Below are 24,435 nucleotides of genomic sequence, written 5' to 3' on the forward strand. Positions count from 1 at the left end.
GTTTCACTTTTCCAGCTGGTCAAAGGAAAACCCAAGAGATACTTCCATTAACTGCAACAACCAAAAAGAATTTTCCCTTCTGATCATTTTCTTAATCCATTTAAGGTTTAGGGGAAGAGGAGTCATTAATCCTTTCAGATATTAATTATATTTAGGCATTTTCCATTATAAATCTGATTAAAACCCTTAATCTATTCCCTGGGATCTTAGTTTTTGCTTCTAAACTTTCATTCACTTTTCTTTAAAAAAAAAAAAAGAAAGAAAGAAAATGAAAGGTGGGGCTAGACTTTAGGTTAGAAAAATTTTTAAATGTTCTCATAAAACTTCTTAAGGAGACAGCAGGAAGGAGGGGGAGGAAAGTACAATCTGTTTCTAACAGAGATGGCAGTTGAATCCATGAGAACTTGTGAGATCACTGAGGGAGTGTAGAGAGAAAAGAAGGCTTAGGACAAAGCCCTGGGATGTATTCATACAACGAGAGCACATAGTGAATGATCACGTCCCACAGGAGATGTAAAAAGAATCTATCAGATAGGTAGATGGTAAAACAATATCACAAAATCTCAGGGCTGACAGAAAATCAGGGAAGAGGGTTAGCAAAGGGTGCAGAGACATCTTTAGCAACTCTTAAGAGTCATGACCATGTAGAAAGTGGTTTCAGTCAAATGGTACAGTCACAGAAGTCAAATTCTAAGGGGTTAGGAAATGGTGAGAGATGGAATATTACATGCAAGAAATGGTCAGTAGGCCAGTCTGACAGGAATGTAGATTGCCTAAGTATGTGGACTGGATTGATAAAGTGTGAGAGTAACAAATGTAGACAACTTTTTGTATAAGTGTGGATGGAAAAGTGGGGAAAGAGGATGGTAAAATCAAGTGAAAATGTTTTAAGGACAGGTGAGATCTAAGTATGTTTGTAAAAGATTTCTTTTTGGAGGCAATCAGGGTTAAGTGACTCGCCCATGGCCACACAACTAGTAAGTGTCTGAGGCCAGATTTGAACTCTGTCCTGCAGATTCCATGGCAGGAATTTTATCCACTGTACCACCCTTACCAGAGCATGTTCTACCCAAAGGAAGGTAAATTTTGATTGCTGAAACCTACCTCGTTATTTTGGGGTTTACTGGCTAGATTTCTTTCTTAAAGACCATTCCTTAAACACAATTCACTCTGGCTCTCATTGACAAGCCAAGAACAGGTACCTGCCCAAGTGTTACTTACTGGTTATTTTCTTGGGCCCTGATGGCATAGAGTGAATGAAAATAGCAATTGATTCTCTTTTGGCCAGCAACCCTGAGGGTCTTCCCCGACCAGTTGGATTTTTTTTTTTTAATTAAAGGGGCTATCCTTTGACTCACTTCTTAAACAGGCCTAATCACTGAATGGAAATTGCCTCAGTCAAAGTGAGAACTTGGAAAGACCTTAGCTTAAAAAGGCCAAGGTCTCCCACTGCTTCCTGGGCCACCTCCAGTTGTCCTGATCTATATCTGGCCACTGGACCCAGATGGCTCTGGAGGAGAAAGTAAGGCTGGTGACTTTGCACAGCCCTCCCTCACCAAATCCAATTCAATTGCAAGTCATGGCATCATCTTCCTGATGTCATGGTCCTCTTCGAGAAAGAAGGAAAAAAATCACATACAACCACACACAAAACCACAAAAGATTTCCAGAAAAATGACCTTGTGAAATGTCAAGCCCAGCTTTCCAGTCAGTTCAAGGACAATGGCGAAAAAGGCCAAATAAAGAAGATCAACAAATAAGAGAGATGAATTAAGAAAAATGCCCATCAAAAAAAAAAGATGACAAAAAAGGATCACACAGTAAGTTCCAAATCTTAACTGGTGCCAAGTGTTTCTCAGATCTTATCTAGAAATGTGGTAGCAGACAACAAAGACCTTTATGTCCCCCAATCAGAAATTTATTTCCATTCTCCTCCAGGGCAGGGCCTAATTTTTGTTCTTTTGTTCATCTTCCCAATTCAGTGGGCAAGGGTTGGGCTCAGCATATCTATTCGGGATTTTCAGAGGAGTAAGGCATAGAAGGACTTAATGTTCCTGATCTGGACTGTGGCAGAGGGAAGAGCCCAGGCACCATCATGATTCCAACTAAACTACCCTACCCAGTACTAAGTAAAAAGGTAAGACACAAACAGTAGCTTCAACCACTCTATCCAAAACTACAATATATACTTCAATGTCTCAGACTACGACTGGTGGAGGTGACAGGGTCAAGAATCTATTATCAATTAGGCTTACTGTATGCCCTACCCCTGGAAGCTCATTATGTTTGCTTCAAATCCTGTATTCCTACCAAGGCCCTACAATAAGGGACCACAATGATAACAAATCCAGTGATTGCAACAGCAAGAGAAGCATGAAAGAAAGAACAAGAAAGGCAACCTTCTCTCCTGAAGAGACTGAAGAAATAAGCAAACATTTGTTTAAGAAAACTGATACCCCGACAAAATAAATAGTATAAGTATTATCCACATTTAATAAAAGGGTAAGGAAGCTGACTGAACCTCAGAAGGGTTAAGTGATTTTCCCATGGGGATAAAGTTTCTAATTATTATAGCTTTGAGTCATATCTGTCATCTGACCCCAAGTCCAGCGGTTTTTCCATTAAACCATATTGCCTCTAAGATTATGATGACAATATTAATGTAATTAGGGGGAGGATTTTATTTCCCCTCCCCAGATGAGCTGACGTAGTCACAGGATGGAATATAGATGATAATTTAATGTGTTAATTAACAAGATGTCAATGCCCCGTTATCCCTTTATGAAATATGAACACCTTTCTCTGAATTAGAAAAGAACAGCATCATTGTACAGAAAAAAATATCAATACCCTTTTACAGTTTTAAATAGCTAAACCCTAGAGATAGTCAGTAGCTCAGCTTTAGGTGAATCTAAGGGAGCCAGGAGTCAGGGGAAAACTCAGCTCTTCATCATGTCTAGCAACAGAACTACTCATGTGGGAGCCATGCCATTCAACCCTTGGAGTGTCATTCTGAGAGATTCTGAGGCAGCAGAGACACACATTCCAAACAATAAAATAGAGAGGCTGTCATTTGAGGCTGGAATCAGCTTCTAGGAAGGGGACCTCTGGCATCAAGAAGAGAGAATCAACTCATCAAGAGCTAGTCCTGACAACTGAGAGTTGGGTCAGAAAGAGGACCAAATGAGGACAGAAAAGATACCAAGCCTCTGCAGTTCTGGAGATGAGTTGCTGTGGCCATATGTATTTTCTATGTGTATGCCTCATTAGCACTATAATTTAAGTTTGTGCTCATTCTTCTCATAGATGATATATTTGTAGGAGAATATGTTTCAGGTGGGGGTGGGGAATATCTTTTAGTGACAGTTTCTAATGGGAAGTGCCCTAGTAGGGATGAGAACAGCCACCTACTAGGTAACCTTAGAGTCTAGGAATAGTAACCACTCTTCCTCGTACAAATTTACACTCACTTACATGAGTATAAATTGGGGTACCATCCCAGAGGGGATGTTTTGCTGTGAGGGCTTTATTGAGATTTGGTGGTTTCCCCCTCCTTGGAGGCCGTCAAGCCCAAGCTGGATGACTGCTTTTAGTTTATGTTATAATAGGTGTATGGATTGGATTGGAAGTTCCTTTCTAATTCTATGATTCTGAAATAAAATTGGGTCACTATGTATTTAAAAAAATTTTTTTTTTAGGCAGTTGGGGTTAAGTGACTTGCCCAGGGTCACACAGCTAGTAAGTATGAAGTGTATGGTCTAAGGCCGAATTTGAACTCATGTCTTCCTAACCCCAGGGCTGGTCCTCTATCCACTGTGCCACCTAGTTGCCCCATCACTAATGCATTTTCAAGGACCCGCTGAAGAGCCTCTACCTGGCACTTGCCTTCTTAGATGTCCTAGTATTACAAAGATCCACTGGAGAAAAATTAACTGATTTCAATTGGATAATCAGGTTTCTGGTGCATTTTCTTTAAAAGTAATCAATTTCTTTGAGATAACTTATGCTTGGTTGAATGTCTATGTATTGATATCTGTTATATTATAGTGTCCATTACTGTAGCTAATATGAGCAATACTGATATTTTAGCCTTTGAAAATTGATCCAGACCATTTCAGTTAGAACACTTCATGAGATCTAAATGATATTTGCTTTTGACTGTGTTTTTACTTTTAAGCAAACCTAGATGGCTCATGTCATGAGTTCAGACAATGTGTCTGACATCCTTGTGGACTGCAGGTTCATAGGATAAGATTCTCTGCTGGCCCATATAATCAATTTTCTAGTGCTTTTAATGCCTTTAATCAACCTCTAGCACTTACTCCTACTCTTTGTACCCCCCACTGGCCATGGTGACTAACAAAAGAACTGCTGGCCCAGAAGAACATACCCCACCCACTAGCTGTAGAGATCACTCAAGAGAGTTTGAGGAACAGACTTGAAGTACACATGGATATAGAGAGGCAGTCATTCAAGGCTGGAAGCTGCTTTAAGAAGCAAGACCTCTGACAGCAAAGAAGAGAGATGACAATCATTGGTGACCCTGGCAACTGATTGGAACAGAGGGAGGAAGAGGAGAAAGGAGAGAGAGGTAGTCCTGGTAATTAAGAGTTGATCTGGGGGTAGCAAGGTGTCGCAGTGGATAGAACTTTGGCCCTGGATTCAGGAGGACCTGATTTCAAATCTAGCCTCAGACATATAACACTTAACTAGCTGTGTGACCCTGGGCAAGTCACTTAACCCCATTGCCTAGCCCCCCCCCCAAAAAAAAGAGTTGATCTGAAGAGAGAACCAGATCCTGGAAATCAAGTTGATCGGCCAATCCAGCAAAAGCCCTGTATTCAAGGAAGAACTTTCTGAGGACTTCACAGGAGAGAAAGGACTTCAAGGCCTAGATGCAGGAGACCCACATAAGCGCCTCACTACTATGGTACTTCACCTTTGGAAAACATGTGCATGCATGATATCTGTATTTGTGGAAGAGTGTGCTCCAGGTTTATAGCGGAAAAAATTTTTAGCTAGGGCTTTTTTTTTTTTAAACTATTCCATCTTAAGTACCTTTGCCTAAGAGGTTGATCGCATCTACTGGCTGACTATTGAAGGGAAACATACTCATTAGAGGCTGGTGAGCTATATAGCCTTACCGGCCATAGCCCCACAGGATAACCATAAAACCTGAGAATAGCAGCTGGGAGTATCCCAGAATAGGTTCTATGTTAGGAATTTAAAATGAGCCCCTTTCTTATTATGTGATATTAATATAGCACAGAGAATTTTTTAAAAAATTAATTTCAACTGGGTGAAATAAGAATATTTTTCAAAATCAGAAATTATAGTCTATTATTCATTTTAAGTGACTAATAACATGGAATAAAAACAATAGTCTATATAAATAGCTATAAAAATCACCATTATTCTTTTATTTTAAAAATCCTTATTTCTAAATTATTCCATGCCACAGAATAAAAAAAAACACACAAAGGAAATTCATGTCATTTATAATTGATGGAACATTGGCTAGAAGGCCCTAACTTAGTCCTCAGGTATGGTTAATGGAAATACCCTTAAGCTTCTGTGCATTTCTCTTACAGAGTACAGTCGGTATTATTAATTGTAGAAGAAAATACAGCAAAGAAAGGCACGTCCCTGAAACATTAATAAAACAAAAGGCTTCCCTCCTACCTCCTTACCCCTATAGCCTCACGAGGTCAACTGTGAAAGATTCTTAAAATACTAACACTCCATTTCATCCCCACTTGAAATAAACTAATGCTATGTAGAAATGTGTAAAATAGTTGAAATACAGAGTTACCTAGGATTATGAACAGTAAAATCAGCCAAGATAGGAAGAGACCCCATAAAATTGCTCAGTGTGAAAGAATGTTACTATTCAAAAGAAAATAAGGTCTACAGCTTGTTATACATAAGGCCCTTAGATCTACCAAATATTCATCTCACAGTTGTAGAACAGTGATGACAAGTGATTACTGGACTTGACAAGTTATTCCACTGATACACAGAATGTATTAATTTTCTCTAACTTGCAAGTGTGAAATAAAAAAAAATTAAATCATTTACTCAGATATTTCTTTCTCTTGTAAATTTCCATAGATAAGATTTGGGAAAGGAAATAAAGAAAACATTATTTCCAAATCCCCCTTCCCCTAGGACTTTGAAATAGCAACTGTATGGTCAATCATTCTTTAAGTGTAGATGAATAGATTTTTACTTGGAAAGGGCTTAAGCAATCATCCTTAATTTACAGATGAGGAAACTGAATTGCAGAGAGACTGACTTGGACTTGCTGAAGGTCACAGAGGGTTCCCTGGGGCCAAATAAAGCACTTTTTTTTTTAACTTACCATGCTACAAAAATGTCAGTGCTAAAAGAAACCTTAAAGATCTACTTTATCCTGCTCATTTTTTCAGATGATGAAACTGAGGTCAGAGGTGAAGTGACTGTTTCAAGGTACCAAGGAGTCTTAAGTAGCAGAACTCAAATTTAAATCTAAGTTCTCTATACTGAATACTATGCTTTTTTCATTTAAAACATACTGTCTCAGCTCCTTATTTTACAAATGAGGAAATCCCAGGCCCAGAGAGTCTATACTCCCAATTCTCTCCTTTCGGCAATCTATCTTTCATTTAACTATCAAAATAATAACCCTCTTAAGGTACTAGTCTAACCTTGTTACTCTCCTGTTCAAAAAGCTTCCGAGGCTCCCTATTGCTTCTAGAATAAAATATAAATTCATCAACCTGTCATTTTAGACCTTTCACAATCTGGCTCCAATCTATCTTTCCAGACTCATTTCACAACACTCCTGTTAACACAGTTTGTGTTCTAGACAAAACGGCCTACTAGTTGTTCTCTCAACTGCACATTCCTTTTCCCTTCTTCATGTCTTCACACTAGGCGTCCCCCAGTCCTGGAATATACTCCCTAACTACTCTTAGACTTCTTCACTTTCTTTCTAGCTCAGTGTGTGTTATTTCCTCTGGGAACTCTTCTCTGAACCATTCCATTTAGTGTTCTCTTCCTTCTCAGATTACTTATCTCTATACATCTGTATCATAGATCCCCAAGCACAGTAAAATTTTATCTTTTGTCTTTGAATCCCCCATGCCCAGTACACAGTGCTTCATTAATGTTTTCTAAATGAATAATAGGAGAGAAATGATTAAATTTGCTTGAGGTGACTTAAAAAGTCTCTGGTAGAGCCAGGACTCACACTCAGATCTCCCGGACTGTTCAATGATTGCTTTTTCCAATAAATGACACCCAATTTAAGCCTCACCAAAATAGTAAAAACAATCCAATTAAAGAAATTTCTTGCAGATAAGAAAATGTATCCATCTCCAGTTCCCTCAGGCGGAAATGATTTCTCCCTTACATGAACTCACAGTACTCTCTCTTTCTCCCACAAATAAAATACACGAATAAAAATAAATAAAAATACAAAACAGAACATTGTCTTTCTGACTTATGAGATTCTAAATTCCTTGAGGATGGGACCTATGCCTTATTTACCTTCATATATCATCTATTTCCACCATAGTACATTACACATAGTAACTGCTTAGTAAATGTTTGTTGGGTCTTAAATAAATATGTCTGACTCAGAGAACAGTAGAGTTAAAAGGGATTTTAAAGAACATCTAGCCCATCTCCCTCATTTTTCAGATGAAGAAATAAGATCCAGAAAAAATGGTAAGCTAAAACTTATTTAGTAAAAAAAAATATGTCCCTTGACTTGGGGTAGTCCAAAGTACAAGAACGTGATCCAAAGCACATCCGATTTCATGGAAAGATTGAGCAGTGAAGCTGCAGTTGAAGTCTGCTCCTTTTCCTCCTGCCCCCAAAGTGCTTACTTACACCCACATTCCACACCTGAGGCTTATAAAAAAAATAATAAATGTAAACACCAACTCATTCCTTCTCATCTTCTGTTTCTCTTACACAAGTAAAACAATATGTCATAGGGCACCCTCAAACAGAAAGTATCCTGTAGGCTCATAATCATTTCTGTTGCCTCCTCTTTGGACTAAATACTATATCTTACTCCTTATTCTCCTATTTAACCCTCTTCTGTTACTCATGACCTCACACATTAGAAGATTTAGAGTTGCAAGGGGGATTTGAGATAAACTACTGAAGCTCCCCAGTCCACTTCCTCCCAGGTCTCCCCTCCCCTATTCAGTTCACAGACTAGGAAACTAAGGCTCAGAGAGAGAGAGCTGAAGTAACTTGCCGAAAGCCACAGAGCAGAGCCAGAATTCAAACCAAGGTCCTCTGTCTCCAGATCCAATGCACTTTCCAGATGATCATCAGCACAGCACAGACCCAAATAGCTGGTTAAGGTACAAAAAATGATTTTAATACAGTGAGAGGAAATCTCAGCGTGCAAAAAAAAAATAACAGCTATCCATACTTATTTCTTGATCTAGTTTTACATGTTTTAACTCATAGACTGGGCTGGATAGCTCTAGCTGTGTTAGTCTCCGGGTGATACAGTCTTTCAATTTCAGGTTTAAATTGCCACCTCTACAGCCACGGAATTGAAGTCTTCTACCCTTGGAATCTGGTCATAATTTCTTTAGCAAGTCTCCCTTCCTTAAGGCCCTTTCTGCTAAGAAAAAGTCTTAACCACTTCAGTTAGGCTCGCAACTAACGACAATGTAACTTTAGATGCAAATCTTATTTAAGGCAGGTCATAGAGGGGTACTGTGGACCAGGACCCAGAGACTCTCATAAGGCCCCTGTCCTTATTTTAGAGTGAGAACACCAGGTTGCATTTGATGCCAAAAAGTGATATCGAATACAATTTAAGTGGTATAAAAAATTTGCTCAAGACCCTACTTTTTAGCACGTTTTCTGTGAACTTCCTCCGATAACCCTTCTTTGTGTATTTGTTTTGAGTCTGCAATATTGACTATCATACACACACACTTATATATCATATATGTGTGTGTGTCTATATGTATATATATATATATATATATATATATATATATATATATATATATATATAAAATGCTTGAATAATGAATGTTACATAGTCACAGTTCAGTGATAATTTCAATATTATAAGGCTATTTCAATGTTCATAAGGATATTCTTAATCAAGACGTTCTTGTAGTCTGTTGACTAATGGGTTATTCTAGTCATGTCTGCATTATGCAGAGGGAATCACCGCATTGGCCACCAGTTTGGCTACCTTGCTGTCCACATACAATAGGAATTTGGATGATGGTTCATCTTTGGTCTCAATGATGTTGCCAAACTAAATACTGCTGTCATGGTTATTCAGCTAGAGCCATAGAACAATTTGAGTCTCTCTCTCTTCTCTCTACAGACAGACGCACGCACGCAAACACACACATACACACACATATTTTTTTTCAGATGTGTGGAAGAAGAAACCAGTTTCTTCTCCTTAGGCTCCACGGGTTCAGATTTGGGGGCCTTTAGGGCTTTATATCAAACAATTTATTTTGTCCAAGTAGGAAGCCTGACAATTTTTGTACACGTTGGTCTATACCTCTACAAAGTCTTCCTCAGGAGAACAAGAATACTTTTCTGAGAAAATTATTCTCTTGGGTTTATATTTCTGTTTGTAATGACATACTTTAGCTAGAACCTGTTCACAGGTCCTCATTTCTCTGTGCAACTCAAGGAACCTAACTATTGCCGGACAAACTGGTGATATTTCTCCACATGAGTCAATGGAACTAGCTCAAGCCTCATGTAAGGATAAATTATCTTTTTTTTACTGTTGAGAACTTCACTGTGGCCTGTCTCCCTGGTGGTTGTTATCCTTTCTGCTCCAAATATAACTTTCAAACTCCTTGCTATCAGGAATATGATTTTCAAACTTCTTGCTTTCAGGACTTCTTTCTCATTAAGGACTAAATTTTCTTGATCTCATAAATAAGTTCCCAGAACTGGTTATTACTGTTAAGGTAGCTGGTACTTTTAAATGATCCAATAGATAACATAATTCAGAGTACTGACTGAATCAACTCCCCAGGTCTGACCATACTTTCTGAATTACCTTATACTCCCCCATTTCTTTGGAATTTCTTTTTGATATTCTCATGATGTCCTTACTCATATTCTTTGGGTCCACTCCCCAAATTGGGAAACTGCTATGAATTTCCATTCTGAAAACATTACAATGTATATTAAACATGTTGCTATCCCAAAGTAGTGATATTATATTAGCAAACCAATAATATTTTAATAAGCATACAAATTATTTTAATTATTTTTCAATAACCTCTCAGACTTGTTGAATGTAGATTCTATGAGGAAAGATCAATGGAAATGAAAGGGTGAAATACTCAAAAATCCTGGTTGTAAGACCACATTATCATGTTTATGGGATCCGAGTACACCATATTCCATTGCATATCACCTCTCAATGTGCCATTTGACTTGTTTTCTTTCCTAAAAATTGTTATCACTAATTTTATCATTCTGAGCTCTATCTAGACAGATTCAGGGATTTGCTTTATCATTGGTTTTTCTTTCTCAGCTTTAGAAGGATACAGGGATCTGATTTAACTTTTCTTTCTCATTAAAAAAATTAACTCAAGCTACCACCCCAGTTCATCAAAATGGAAATTATACTTATTTTTCTATTAACAAAATAACTTTATTCCCTACAATTAAATAAATATTAAAATTATTGAACATAAATGAAAGGAATAATAAAGCAAAAACATGTTTATATGTCTATGTGGCTATGTGAAAATTCAGAGAGTCATTTCAAATCCTCAGTATAATAGTAGATGACTTCTCTTTCCTCATCTAGAAGCACATTATCACACATTTGTTAACTCCATATACTGATTAAAGTCACTTAAGAACTTTGTTGTGGGCGGAGTCAAGATGACGGAGTAAAAGCAGGGGTTCACTTGAGCTCTCTCCCAAACCCCTCCAAATACTTTTAAAAATGACTCTAAACAAATTCTAGAGCAGCAGAAACCACAATAAAACATTATGAAACAAATTTACAGCCCATGACAACTTGGAAGTTCGACAGGAAAGGTCTGTTGCACAGAGTGAGAGAGGAGTGCAGTCCCAATGTGTAGACTGGACCCAAGAAAACTAGGAGCAGGCCTTGAGAGTGACTGAATCAGCAGTGGCATCAGCTGCTTCTGGAGCTCTCAGCCCACAGATGGTAAGGAGGTCCAACAACTGGTCAGAAGGAGATTAAAAAGGTCTTTTTGCTAGCACTGAAGCAGGATTCTATTGCTTTGCCCGTACTCAGATCCAGGTCACAGTCCCAGAGGGCAGGAGTACTAGCACAGCATAGCTTGTGGTCACACTGGAGTGGGGAATACGCCTCACAGTTCCAGGGTAGAAAAGAATGCTTGTGGTCACTCATAGACCAGAGTACAGGCCAGGAGAGTATTAAACACCTCTCTTTAGATCATACCACCTTGGAAGAACTGAAAACTTACAGGGTCCTAGAAGTAACTCTGAAAATAGCTACAAAAAAGCCCTGAAGCTTGGGACAGTGTGCCTTCCATCCTGGAAGCAGAGCCCTACCTTAACAAAGAATTAAAAAGTCAAGTAACAGGCTGGGAAAATAAGCAAACAATGGGAAAAAAATCTCTGACTACAGAAAGTTACTATGGTGATAAGGAAGATCAAAACACACATTTAGAAGTTGACAAGAAAGTCAAAGCTCATACATCCAATGCCTCCAAGAAAAATATAAATTGGTCTCAGGCCATGGAACAGCTTAAAAAGGATCTTGAAAATCAAATGAGAGAAGTAGAGGAAAAATTGGGAAGAGAAATGAAAATGATGCAAGAAAATCATGAAAAATAAGTCAATAGCTTGGTAAAGAAGACACAAAAAAGTACTGAAGAAAATAACACCTTAAAAACCAGCCTAGACCAACTGGTTAAAGAGGTCCAAAAAGCCAATAAGAAGAATGCCTTAAAAAGACAAACTGGCCAAATGGGAAAAAAGGTACAAAAGCTCACTGAAGAAAATAATTCCTTAAAAATTAGAATGGAGCAAATGGAAGCTAATGACTTTATGAGAAGTCAAGAAGTTGTAAAACAAAGCCAAAAGAATGAAAAAATAGAATACAACATAAAATATCTCACTGGAAAAACAAGCGGCCTGGGAAATAAACCCAGGAGAGATAATTTAAAAATTACTGGACTACCTGAAAGCCATGATCAAAAAAAGAGCCTAGACATCATCTTTCAAGAAATTATCAAGGAAAACTGCCCTAATATTCTAGAACCAGAGTGTAAACTAGAAATTGAAATAATCCATTGATCACCTCCTGAAAAAGATCCTAAAATGAAAACTCCCAGGAATATTACAACCAAACTCCAGAGTTCCCAGGTCAAGGAGGAAACATTGCAAGCAACCAGAAAGAAACAATTCAAGTATCGTGGGGCCACAATCAAGATAACACAAGATTTAGCAGCTTCTACATTAAAGGATCAAAGGGCTTGGAATATGATATTTTGGAAGGCAAAGGAGCTAGGATTGCAAACAAGAATCACCTATGTAGTAAAACTGAGTATAATCCTTCAGGGGGGAAAATGGATATTCAATGAAGAAGAGGAATTTTAAGCATTCTTGAGAAAAGACTAGACTGATTTTCAAAAACAAGACTCAAGAGAAGCATAAAAAGGTAAACAGGAAAGAGAAATCATAATGTGCTTATTAAATTGTTTACATTCCTACATGGCAAGATGATATTTTTAACTCATAAGATCTTTCTCATTATTAGGGTAGTTAGAAGGAGTATATATAGACAGAGAGTACAGGTGTGAGTTGAATATGAAGGGATAATATCTAAAAAATAAAATTAAGGAGTGAGAGAGGAATATCCTGGGAGAAAGAGAAGGGGAGAGGTAGAATGTCTCACATTAAAGAGGAAGGAAACATTTTTGCAGCTGAGGAGAAGATGGGGAAGGTGAGAAAGTGAGTGTAACTTACTCTCATCAGAATTGGCTCAAAGACAGAATAATATACACACTCAATTGGATATAGAAATTGATCTTACCCTACAGGAAACTAGGGGGGTAAGGGGATACGAGAAGGGGGTGACAAAAGGGACGGCAGAATGGGAAGGGGGTGGTCAGAAGCAAAACACTTTTGAGGAGGGACAGAGTGAAAGGAGAGAGAGAATAGAAAAAATGGGGGGGGAAAGGATGGAGGAAAAGACAGTTAATAGTAACTGTGAAAAAAAACATTTTGAAGCAAGTTTCTCTGATAAAGGCCTCATTTCTCAAACATAAAGAGAACTGAATCAAATTTGTAAAAATGAGAGCCATTCCCCAATTGATAAATAATCAAAAGATATTATCAGTTTTCAGATAAGGTAATCAAAGCTATCTATAGCCATATGAAAAGTACTCTAACTCACTATTGATTAGAGAAGTACAAATTCTTCTTTTTTTCCTTTTTCTGACTAGGCGACAGGGTTAAGTGACTTGCCCAGGGTCACACAGCTAGTAAGTGTCAAGTGTCTGGTGTGAGGCCAGATTTGAACTCAGGTCCTCCTGAATCCAGGGCCACTGCTCTATCCACTGTGCCACCTAGCTGCCCCTAGAGAAGTACAAATTAAAACAGTTCTGAGGTACTACCTTATACCTATCAGATTGGCTAATAGGATGGCAAAGGTGAATGATAGGTTTTGGGGGGGATGTGGGAAAAATGAGACATTAATGCATTGTTGATGTAGTTATGAACTGATTCAACCATTTTGTGGAGCAATTTGGAACTATGCCCAAAGGGCTGTAAAAACACATGTATTCGTTGAGTTGGCAATGCCACTGCTAGGTCTGTATCCTAAAAGAGATTAAAAAGAGGAAAAGGACCTATATGTATAAAATTATTTATAGCAGCTCTTTTCTGAGGGCGAAGAATTGGAAATTGAGGGGATGCCCATCAATTGGGGAATGGCTGAACAAATTGTGGTATGTGATTGTGATGGAATACTGTTGTGCTGAAGAAAATGATGAACAGGATGCTCTCAGAGAAACCTGGAAAAACTTGTATGAGCTGATGCAAAACGAAATGTGCTGTGTACAGAGTAAGAGCAATGTTGCATCATTAGATGATCAAAAGAGATTCAGCTGTGAATGACTTGGCTATTCTCAGCAATACAATGATGCAAGACAGCTTTGAAGGACTAATGATAAAGAATGCTATCCATCCCCAGAACTGATGGTGTCTGAACGCAGATTGAAGCATACTTTTTTTTTACCTTATTTTTCTTGAGGGCTTTTTTTGTCTATGTTTTCTTTTACAACATGACTATTATGGAAGTCTTTTGCATGACTACATGTGTATAACCTACATCAAATTGCTTACTTTCTCAATGGGGGGTAGGGGTGGAGTTGGAGAGGGAAGAAGGGTGAGAATTTGGAACTCAAAGTTTTAAAAATGAATGTTAAAAACGGTTTTTCCATGTAGCTGGGGAAAAATAAAATACTAAATAAAAAATTATGGGAAAAAAGAACTTTGTATTTTCCTACAAGACAAGAGTTAAATTAAGTGTCTCAGGGGTAAAAATCTAGATGAGTTCCTTTGCTTTGTCCTCTCTTCAGAAGACAGTAAAGTTTTTCCAAAATGTATTGTACTTGCTAGCTCCTCACAGTCTCTTCTCTTTATGTTTCTTTGTAATATAACATTTAAGAAAGTACTAATGAGAAATATATTTCACTTTGCCTTCTCCCTGAGTCTCAACAGATTCCTCATACCAGCTCACAGCTCATAGATAACATTTGTGCTCTCTGATTGCATAGGGAGAAGCACTTTACATTTTTCAAACTGTTGATGTTCTCTACATTCCATTTGGACTTTGAAGATACTCTAACAGTATCTGTATTCTCTCTGAGAAAAGCATTTGAAAAAGGTTACACTGATAGAGCAGATATAACCAGGATTCCTTTTTTGAGAGTACAACCTTACTGGGGATAGAATGTTTCATCATCCTCTAAATGTCAGATTATAGGATTTTGAAATGTTGCCTCATGGGAAGCTATTCCCCCAGCTGTTTTTGATTTTCCTAAGTAGAAAAAAATGTGAAGAATCCAAAATGAACCTGCATTATTATAAACCATCACCAGGTAGAAAAAAAACTCTTCGGAGAAAACATTACATAAATGTTAAGTGTTCTTTCATAAAGAAAGATGAAAAGGCTTTTACTATTTATCTTTGCTCCCATATTTCCTATATTATAAACTCCTTAAAGGCAATAACTATTTCTTCTCTATCTTCTGAAAGTTCAAAAAGCACTTCACCTAGCAGAGTGTCAGTGGTTGCTGAGTATAATTCAATATTGGGCATGGCCAGAAAAGACTTAGGTCCTGAGCTATTAACTCATACAGCAAAGGCATTGCAAGCAGTTTACAAAATGCTTACAGGCTTTCCATTCCTGTTTTCACTCTGAAAACAGGTCTCCCATTCCCTATATCTTTAATTATATTTTAAAAACTAATTTTGAGTTAATTGGATACTTTTGCTATTTGACTTTCTATGAAAAGCTTAGTATAAAATAAATTAATAATTCATATACATTACTTCCTACCCGCATAATATATTTTTTCAGAGTTGTTGTTCAGTTGTCAGCAGTGATGTCTGACTCTTTGTGACCCCATTTGGGGTTTTCTTGGCAAAGATACGGGAGTTATTTGCCATTTCCTTCTCCAATTCATTTGACAGATGAGGAAACTGAGGTAAACAGGATTAAATGATTTGCCCAGGGTTACAAAGCTAATAAGTGTCTGAGGCCAGATTTGAACTCTGGAAGATGAGTCTTTTTGAGTCTAGGCACAGCACTCTAACCACTGTGCCACTTAGCTGTCCTTTTCTAAACTACCAACAAATGATTTATCACTAATTATTTTCTGCCCTTTCTTAACACATCTTTTAATTGTAGATTATTTGCTTGGTTATTAAAAAAAACACCAAAAACTTTCTTCAAGTTCTTATGTTACTGTGCTTTGTATTTTTTTTAAATTCTTTGTTTAATTTTTTTATGTGTTATTTTCCTGCTTAGTTTCTTTCTTTCTTTTTTTTTTCATTTCTGTTGCTCTGGGTATTAATTAATGCAATTGTTCTAACTAATTATTTATGTGATAACTATTTGATATTAACTAATGCAGGTCCTCTAGTTAACTCAGTATATATTTTTCATTTTATAAGCACTCCACTTGGCTCATTTAAAAATTTTTATTGTTCTTTTTTTTCCTTTTGAGTATATTTAGCCATTTTCTTCTTTTGGGTATTGCTATTCATCTATCTATCTATTTTTTGTGGGGTCTTTGAGGACCCTGGATTCCTTTTCTATCTTGGATCCTTTGGTAGGCTGGATCAGTTCTTAGGTACTAAACCTTACAAATTACATATTTGAACATTTATGAGGTTTTTTTTTTAACCCCATAAACAGAGCTTATTCTACTGAAAAGTCATTTATCCAGTTGGATCTAAAGATAAATGGACAAAGACAACAGTCAAAGGACGGTGTGCAGTGAACCAGGAAGAACATCTAAAAAGACAATCCAGGGGTAGAAACTCAGAAATGCAGTCCTGCTTCTCAAGATCTTTTATATCATAATATCATGGGGAAGTTTTCCGTTATATCTGTGTACAGCCTACAGGTAGAAGTGCATTTCCCTTGAGAGATGGAAATTACACATGAAATTCAAAAGAACAAAGGACGATACTACTTGGCTGTAGCAGGTGATTCTTTTAAGTACTTGCCCCTTCTTATATATTTAAGGCCTATATATTTGTGACAAGTGTAGGTGTTGGTTAGAGTATGCTAAGAAGGCCACGTCTCCAAGAGGAGTCCTCATGATGGCCAACTAGCTTCATTCTATTTCATGTCTACACACCATATCCTTAAAGGCAAAAATATTCTTCCTTCACCATGAGGCCAACCACACCAAAGATCATGCGGATGACAAAGTCAAATGTGCACTAAAGCAATGCAAAAACCGTACTGTTCTAATGATACTCCAGGACAGAAGAGGATACTTCTTTTATGAGCACTTCATAAAACATATTCTTAGTAGAATCTGTAGGCTCATTATCTTTGCTCATAGGGATGTGGCTTATTTACCTTGTGAAAATGTACACACAATTCTTATCAGTATTAAAATGCATATATTCTTAGCCAAAATAAACATGGTATTTAAAAATGTTTTGTGGAGATTTGGGCACTTGATTAATACTGATCAGTATCTGAAATTTAACCCACATTAGAATTATGAAATTAAAGGGCTCTTCTCCTTAAGCCACTTTGAACATGAGCAACAAAAGATTCAGAGATACGATATAAATGGATGTTATTAACTCTTACAAGGAAGTCAATCAAGAACTTTCTGTTTCACAAAATTGGAAATTTTGAAAATGGTAACCTTTCCTTGAATTATACACAGACTTGTTTCCAAAACATTCATTTTTTTCGAGGGGGGAAAAAACACCGAATCTGGGAAAGAAAAAAAACCTTAAAGATCTTATAGTAACAATTCTTTCTAAAAATATTATTATTCAAGATTTTAATCAAAAGATTTTAAAAAAATATTACAAAACATGCAAAAATCCAAAGGATTCTTATGACAGCCACTGGAAAAAGCCAATCAACAGCTCACAAAGAAACAGACCAGACCCCTGGATCTCTAGAAATTTTTATCAGTATTGTAAATTACACTTCCGCATAAATCAGGATGTTGAGAAGAAATTCTTCACAATAGCACACTTAGTAAACTGGATACATTGGCAGGTCACTCAAGGCTCAATTGAACATATTTCTCTGTCGTCAAAGTGCCAGTTTGAAGTAGCTAAGTATACATTAAGCCATAGTCTAAGGATTCAGTAGGTTCCATTGCTCTAATGTTTTTGGCAAACCAGTCCACTATCTTTGCCAAGAAAACCCCAAATGGGGTCACAAAGAGTCAGACACAACTGAAACGACTAAACAACAGGATAAAAAGAAAGAGAAAAGAATAAACAAGAAAATGGGATGGAGGGAAATATACAGTTAGTAATCATAACAGTGAATGTGAATAGGATGCATTCACCCATAAAACAGAAGTGAATAGTAGAATGGATTAGAAATTAGAACCCAACAATGTATTGTCTATAAAAGACACACTTGAAACAGAAAGGCAAACACAGAGTTAAAATAAAGGGCTAGAGCAGAATCTAATGTGCTTCAGCTGACGTGAAAAAGGCAGGGACAGCAATAATGACCTCAGAAAAAGCAAAATTTAAAAAACTGACCAAATTTAAAAAGATTATTAAGGAAACTACATTTTGCTAAAAGGTGCCATCAATAATAAAGTAACATAAAAAATTTTACAGCATGTTTCTCTAATAAAGGCCTCATTTCTTAAATATACAGAGAACTGAGTCAAATTCATAAAAATATGAGCCATTCCCCAACTGATAAATGTTCAAATGATATGAACAGGCAGTTTTCAAAGAAGAAATTAAAGTTATCTATAGTCACATAGGCACAGTTAATATAAATTAAAACAACTCTGAGGTATCCCCTCACACTCATCAGAAATGACAAATGTTGGAGGGGTGGGGAAAATAGGTACATTAATTCACTGTTGGTACAATTGTAAACTGATCTGACCATTCTGGAGAACAATTTGGAACTATGCCCAAAAGGCTATAAAACTGTGCATATACCCTTTGACTGAATGATGCCACTACTATATCTGTACCACAAAGAGATGAAAGAAAAAGGAACAGGGCCTATCTATCAAAAATATACATATATATTTATAGCAGCTCTTTTTAAGGTAGCAAAGAATTGGAAACTGAGGAGATGCTCCTCGATTGGAGAATGGCTGAACATGTCGTTGTACATGATTGTAATGAAGTATGGTTCTGCCATAAGAAATGACTGGAGAGCATTTTCAGAAAAAGCATTGCAAGACCTATATGAATTGAGGCAAAATGAAGTGAGAAGAACCAAGATCATTGTGTACACTAACAGCAATGTTCTAATAATGATCAACTATCAAAGACTTGACTACTGTGATCAATAAAATGATCCAAGATAATCATGACAAATGAATGCTATCCACCTCCAGAGAGAGAAAGAGAAATGAGGAACTCTGAGTGCAAATTGAAGTATAACTTTCTCACTTTATTTTTCGTGCTTCCCCCCCCCAATATGGCTAATATGGAAATAAGCTTTGCATGATTTCATGTGTCTAATAGATATATCATTTGCTTTCTCAGTGGGTGGTGGAGGGGTGGGAGGGAGGTAGAAAATTTGGAACTCAAAATTTTAAAAGAATGTTTAAAATAAATTTTAAAAAGAGTAATACCACAGAATTTTAATTGTCCTTCAGCTTTACTTACATGACCAAATAAAAGCAGATACAGAGGATGAAGCAGAGGTTCCCAAAGTGGGTGATACCACCCCCTGGTGGGCACTGAAACAATCCAGGGGGCAGTAGTAGCCTCAGGTGCAACTAGGGGGCTTTGAATAAAAATAAGAGATCAGTGGAAGCATAAGGAAAGAAGATAAGGAAAATTTGAAAAACCTTTCGTACAAGTTTCATCTGTTGTATAACAGTTAAAGTCATAGGGATTCCATTATTTTCTAAATAAACATACAAAATACGAGTTACAGCCAATCAGTGGTAAAGTCTGCCAACAGTTCTTAACAAGCAATTGCTGGTAGCCGAGCATGTCTCATGCATTGTCGGGAAGTCCAGTATGCATTGGCAGGTAATGCCAATTGGCAGGTAATGACTTGTTTACAATATGATATAATACAGTTACATGATACAATACTGCATCATCAAAATTTCAACACAGGAAAACCCCCCACAAATGTACAATAAATTATTAAATTTAAGATGTGTCATTTAAGAAAAATTATATATATTTTTTTGAAATGACACAAATTAAAAAAAAAAACCCAACCATGAAAGGTATAGAGAGTAGATTTCCAGGGGGCATTGAGTAATTTTTTTTTAAAAGGGGGCAGTAGGCCTAATAATTTTGAGAACCTCTGGGATGAAGGGTAATTAGTGATGAGGGTAATGCTTCCTATAATGAATGTAAAACTAAATACGACGGTGATGATTGCCAATCATAACAATAAGTATGCCACAAAATCACAAAATTTGATGATTAGAAGGAACTTTATCAACTAAGTTTTGTTACGGTTGTTGTTATCCAGTTGTTTAAGTTAGGCTCAAATCTTCATGACTCCATCTGGGATTTTCTTGGCAAAGATACTGGAGTGGTTTACCATTTTCTTCTCTAGCTCATTTCATAGATGAATTAACTGAGGCAAACGAGGTTAAGTGACTTGCCCAGGGTCACACAGCTAGTGAAGTGTCTGAGGCCAGATTTGAACTCAGGTCCTCCTGATTCCATGACTGGCGCTCTATCCACTGCACCACCTACCTGCCCTATTGACTAACCCAACTTATATATGAAAAAATTTTCCACTATAACATAGTCAACAAATCATCATTTGCCCTCTACTTGAGGTCAGTCCAGGGAAGGAGAAGCTACCATTTTCCAAGAAAGTCTAGTCAAGCCTAAATTTGTCTCTTTGCAGATTCCACCCACTGCTTCTAGAGCCAAACATTATCAAGCCTACCCCCTGTTCCACCTAACAGCCCTTCACAGGATAGGCATGGGACAAAGTCTAGTCTTTGTCCTTCATGTAGACAGTTAGCATGTCTTCTCATATCCAGTCTAAACATGCTCAGTTCCTTTCACCTACATTCATATGATATGAACCCAAGGCTCTTCACGATTCTGGTTGTCCTCCAGAAATTCTCTATTATCAATGTCCATAAACTTTGGCATTCCAAACTGAGCACAATAATCCAGATGAAGTCTGATGAAGGCAGAGTACAATGGAACGACTACCTTCCTATTCTCCTAATGCAGCCCAAGAGCGTATAACTTTTTCTGACTGCCATATCATACTGTACACTTACTTGTTGTCCAGTAAAATCCCCAGGTATATTTCATAACAACTGCTATCTAGCCACATATCTTCCTTATCTTATACTTGTAAAGTTAATCTTTCACTCTTAAATGTAAGACTTCACATTTGCCCCTCTTGAATTTCAACTCATTAGATTCAGTCCAATGTCCTAGCCCATCAAGATCTTTATATATGTTTATTCTTTAAATGTGCACACATATAAAGCTTTTTCCATGAATATTTTTATCTAGCAATGTCATCTCAGTCAGTTTGCCATCATTGTTGCATGTCACAATGGTCAAATAGTGGTCTTCTTTACAAATAAATAAGAAATAATTCTTAACGGCAGGCTAGTAAGATCATTTGTCTAGAAATCAAATAGAAAAACTCTTCTTAGTGCTATCCCTTTCTAAGTCAATTAACCCAGGTTCCATTTTGTAGAATCTGCTCTGCATCCAGAATTAGAGACCACAGGGCAGTGTCAGTCACAGAATTTTATTACAAAACATTCATGATTACATAACAGCAACAAGAGGGGTTTCACTCTTATTACAAAGCCAAAGTAAATAGCCACAGCAGAGAGTCAACAGATTTTCAATGAGGAAGGAATTCACAGTTGAATTTTAAAGTGTATTGAACAGGCACTTGTGAGGAGTACTTCAGATTCAGTTAATGGAAAGACGATGTGACAATTTTGAGCTTGTGGCAGGGGCCCAATTCCAAAGCAATGATATCATCTACAATATCAACTCACATATTTTTCAGGTCTTCATTTCACTGTAGGGTTTCCACTAATGCTACATGAGCCCAACAAAAGTTGAAATTCAGGAATCTGAAAAAAATTTTTTTTATTTAATTAAGATTAAAGCTACTACTAGTCCTCAAAATTTTAAAGCATTTCTCTAATAGCTTATAATCTGATTTAGATGATTTGTGACTGGTGTAGTATATATACACACCTATACATATATGTATACAAATATACCATTTAACAGATATAAAAACCAGACAAATTGGCACAATCATCAAGACAGCAAGAATTAGCAGAAATGTTTAAATCATTAGATATACTGTATTAAATAGCCATTTAAATGACCATTAATCTTTGATTAGGAATAAGATTTCACTAAAAAGCAGTGTTAATTTAGTATAAAATATATTATGATACTTACTTTATGGGAGTCTCATCTTGGCTTATGGAAACTACTCCCTCTTTCTTAGATGTTCTTCCTGATTCCAAAATAAAATCAGAAAAATTAATTTCTCTATGTAACACTATAGAGTTTGTAATGAATTTGACATCATTAAAGAATAATGTCTGAGAAAACTTAGAATATTGAAAATAGTGTTTCTACCTGTTCTTTCACTCTGCAAACACTTCTTTGTCCTGGTTCCTGGGAAAATGATGAGTAAATAGGAGGTCAGCAGAGTACTAAGTAGGACAAAGTCTCTAAGAAAAAGTTTTTGATGGGTAAAACCCATCAAAAAAATTCTTACATTATTTTTCAAAGAGATCACTTGGCCCCATTCAGCAACATGTGTTGACCACATAAGATGGGGTTAAGGGTTTTTTTTAACCTGGCTGTTAACCTTCCCTCAGGACGCTGTTGATTTGTTTTTCAGAAGTCCTCCAGCTGACTGGTTAGGAAAAACCACCGTGTAACAAGCTTTTCTGACTGAAGGAATGCTTGAGTTGCCTACTTTTCTTATTGACCTGACTTCCAGAAAGCATTTATGGAGAAAAGCACACAGTATGATACAAGTCAGGTTGCAGAGCAACAATCTTCCTGTATCTAGACACTCACATGAAAAAAAAAGAAAAGAAAGAAATACATAAGAAAAAAAAAAGCTACATTATTAAAACAGTTCTGTTCTGGCCAAGCCATTCAACATAGAGAGTGGCCAAGTGTAGTGCACAAGCCCATTTAGCAACCTAAGGGGAGTCCCATCTTACTTTATCTGTTTAAGTAACTTTCTTCATTTCATTGCTATTAAGAACACATAAAATCCAATGAATTAAAAAAAAAAGACTTAGGTAAAAAGTCAGCAACATAAGTAGACATGAAAACACTTTCAAGGAAAGAAGAACATGACGATACCTGTCACACAGCTCTCGCAATTCCTTGTATGTGACCATTCCATATTATGAAAGACTCAGCTTTCTAGAATCCTCATTTAACTCACAGTCCCTCCAGTCCCCAAAAGTGCAGGAACTGCCTTTCTGTTGCTTCACAGAGATTTTAAATTAATATGCACTTCTTGATTATGCTTTATTAAACTTGTTATACTAATTAAAATTATAAAAGTTTGAGTGGAACAGACTAGGACACAGCAGAAGACAATTGTAGTTGAAATAACAAAAACTTTATTTCATATTATTCTAATTTTTATTAACTATTTCTTACATCACTTCATATGGTAAACAGATTAGTGTTATCATTATTGGAATACAAGATTTTTGAAAATAAGAGCCATTTAAAATTACATTGGGTTGAATTTTAGTATATAAAGTTATTTAATGTTTAATAATACTTTCTTGTTTTAAATGATAGGTAAACCAAGACAGAGCAATGTTCATCCAACATACATTTACTGAGGACCTATAATGTGTACTCTGCTAGACTCTATAGTAGAGTCCAGGTGTACAGGTGAAGTATAATGGATAATCCCTGGCCTTGAAGAGTTTACAATTGAGTTGGTGCCCCCAAAGCACCTAGTCTGATCTTGAACACATAGCAAGGACTCAAGGTAAATAAATGCCTACTAAACTGAAACAGAATTCACAAGTAGGTGCTGATGTGAATAGTAGGTCCCTGCTCAGGAAGGGTGATGATAAGGAAAGGAATACAAACAACAATCAAAGTTCCAAAAAGGATCTAATTATATATGTAAATTATATGTAGGAAGTAACACACAAAACCTGAACCCTAAAGCAGAAAAACTGCCTCAAACACTGCAGTCAGAGTGAGAATTCCCATAGTATACTAGCAAGCAACTACTTGGAAACTCAGCAACTCTTCTTCTCTAAGTCTCTCCTCATTTCATGAGATGTTTATTATTGTATTGAACAACCAATACTTACACCAACCAGAAAGTAGGAATCAATGATGTTATTATTATAACTTACTTAGTACAGTGTTAAAGAAAGAAGGCCAGTTATGATGCCCTTCATATGACATATGACACAGTGTTAAGAGTGCTGCTAGACATACAGTCAGGAAGGCTTGGTTTCAAATCCTTCCATCAAAACTTACTAGTTCTGTGACCCTGAGCGAGACATTTAATTTTGTTGAGACTCAATTTTTTCATCCCTAAAATAGGGATAATAAAAATATCTGTTTCATATAATAAGACTATCTGCTGCAGCAATGAAATGAGATAATGTATGTGAAGCACTTTGTAAACAAGCATTATATAAATGTAAGCTATTACTTATGATCTCTTTGTTTCCCTAAATAATGCTTATTAAT

General features: G+C 36.7%; 1 protein-coding gene and 1 long non-coding RNA gene across 2 annotated transcripts in view; both read right to left on the reverse strand.

The window, feature by feature from the left end:
* KCNN2 (potassium calcium-activated channel subfamily N member 2) overlaps positions 1-24,435 on the reverse strand; it is a 190,947-nt gene that overhangs the window by 109,102 nt on the left and 57,410 nt on the right. The gene's annotated exons all lie outside the window — the stretch shown is intronic.
* Positions 21,451-22,480, reverse strand: LOC144456665 (uncharacterized). The gene is made up of 3 exons (XR_013485677.1): positions 22,321-22,480; positions 22,138-22,195; positions 21,451-21,797 (listed from the first exon to the last, which is right to left on the reverse strand). It is a non-coding gene; the product is annotated as an uncharacterized LOC144456665 (long non-coding RNA).

Source organism: Phascolarctos cinereus, unplaced genomic scaffold (genome assembly GCF_003287225.1).
Source record: "Phascolarctos cinereus isolate Bilbo 61053 unplaced genomic scaffold, phaCin_HiC Scaffold_4;HRSCAF=312, whole genome shotgun sequence".
NCBI classification, from domain to species: domain Eukaryota; kingdom Metazoa; phylum Chordata; class Mammalia; order Diprotodontia; family Phascolarctidae; genus Phascolarctos; species Phascolarctos cinereus.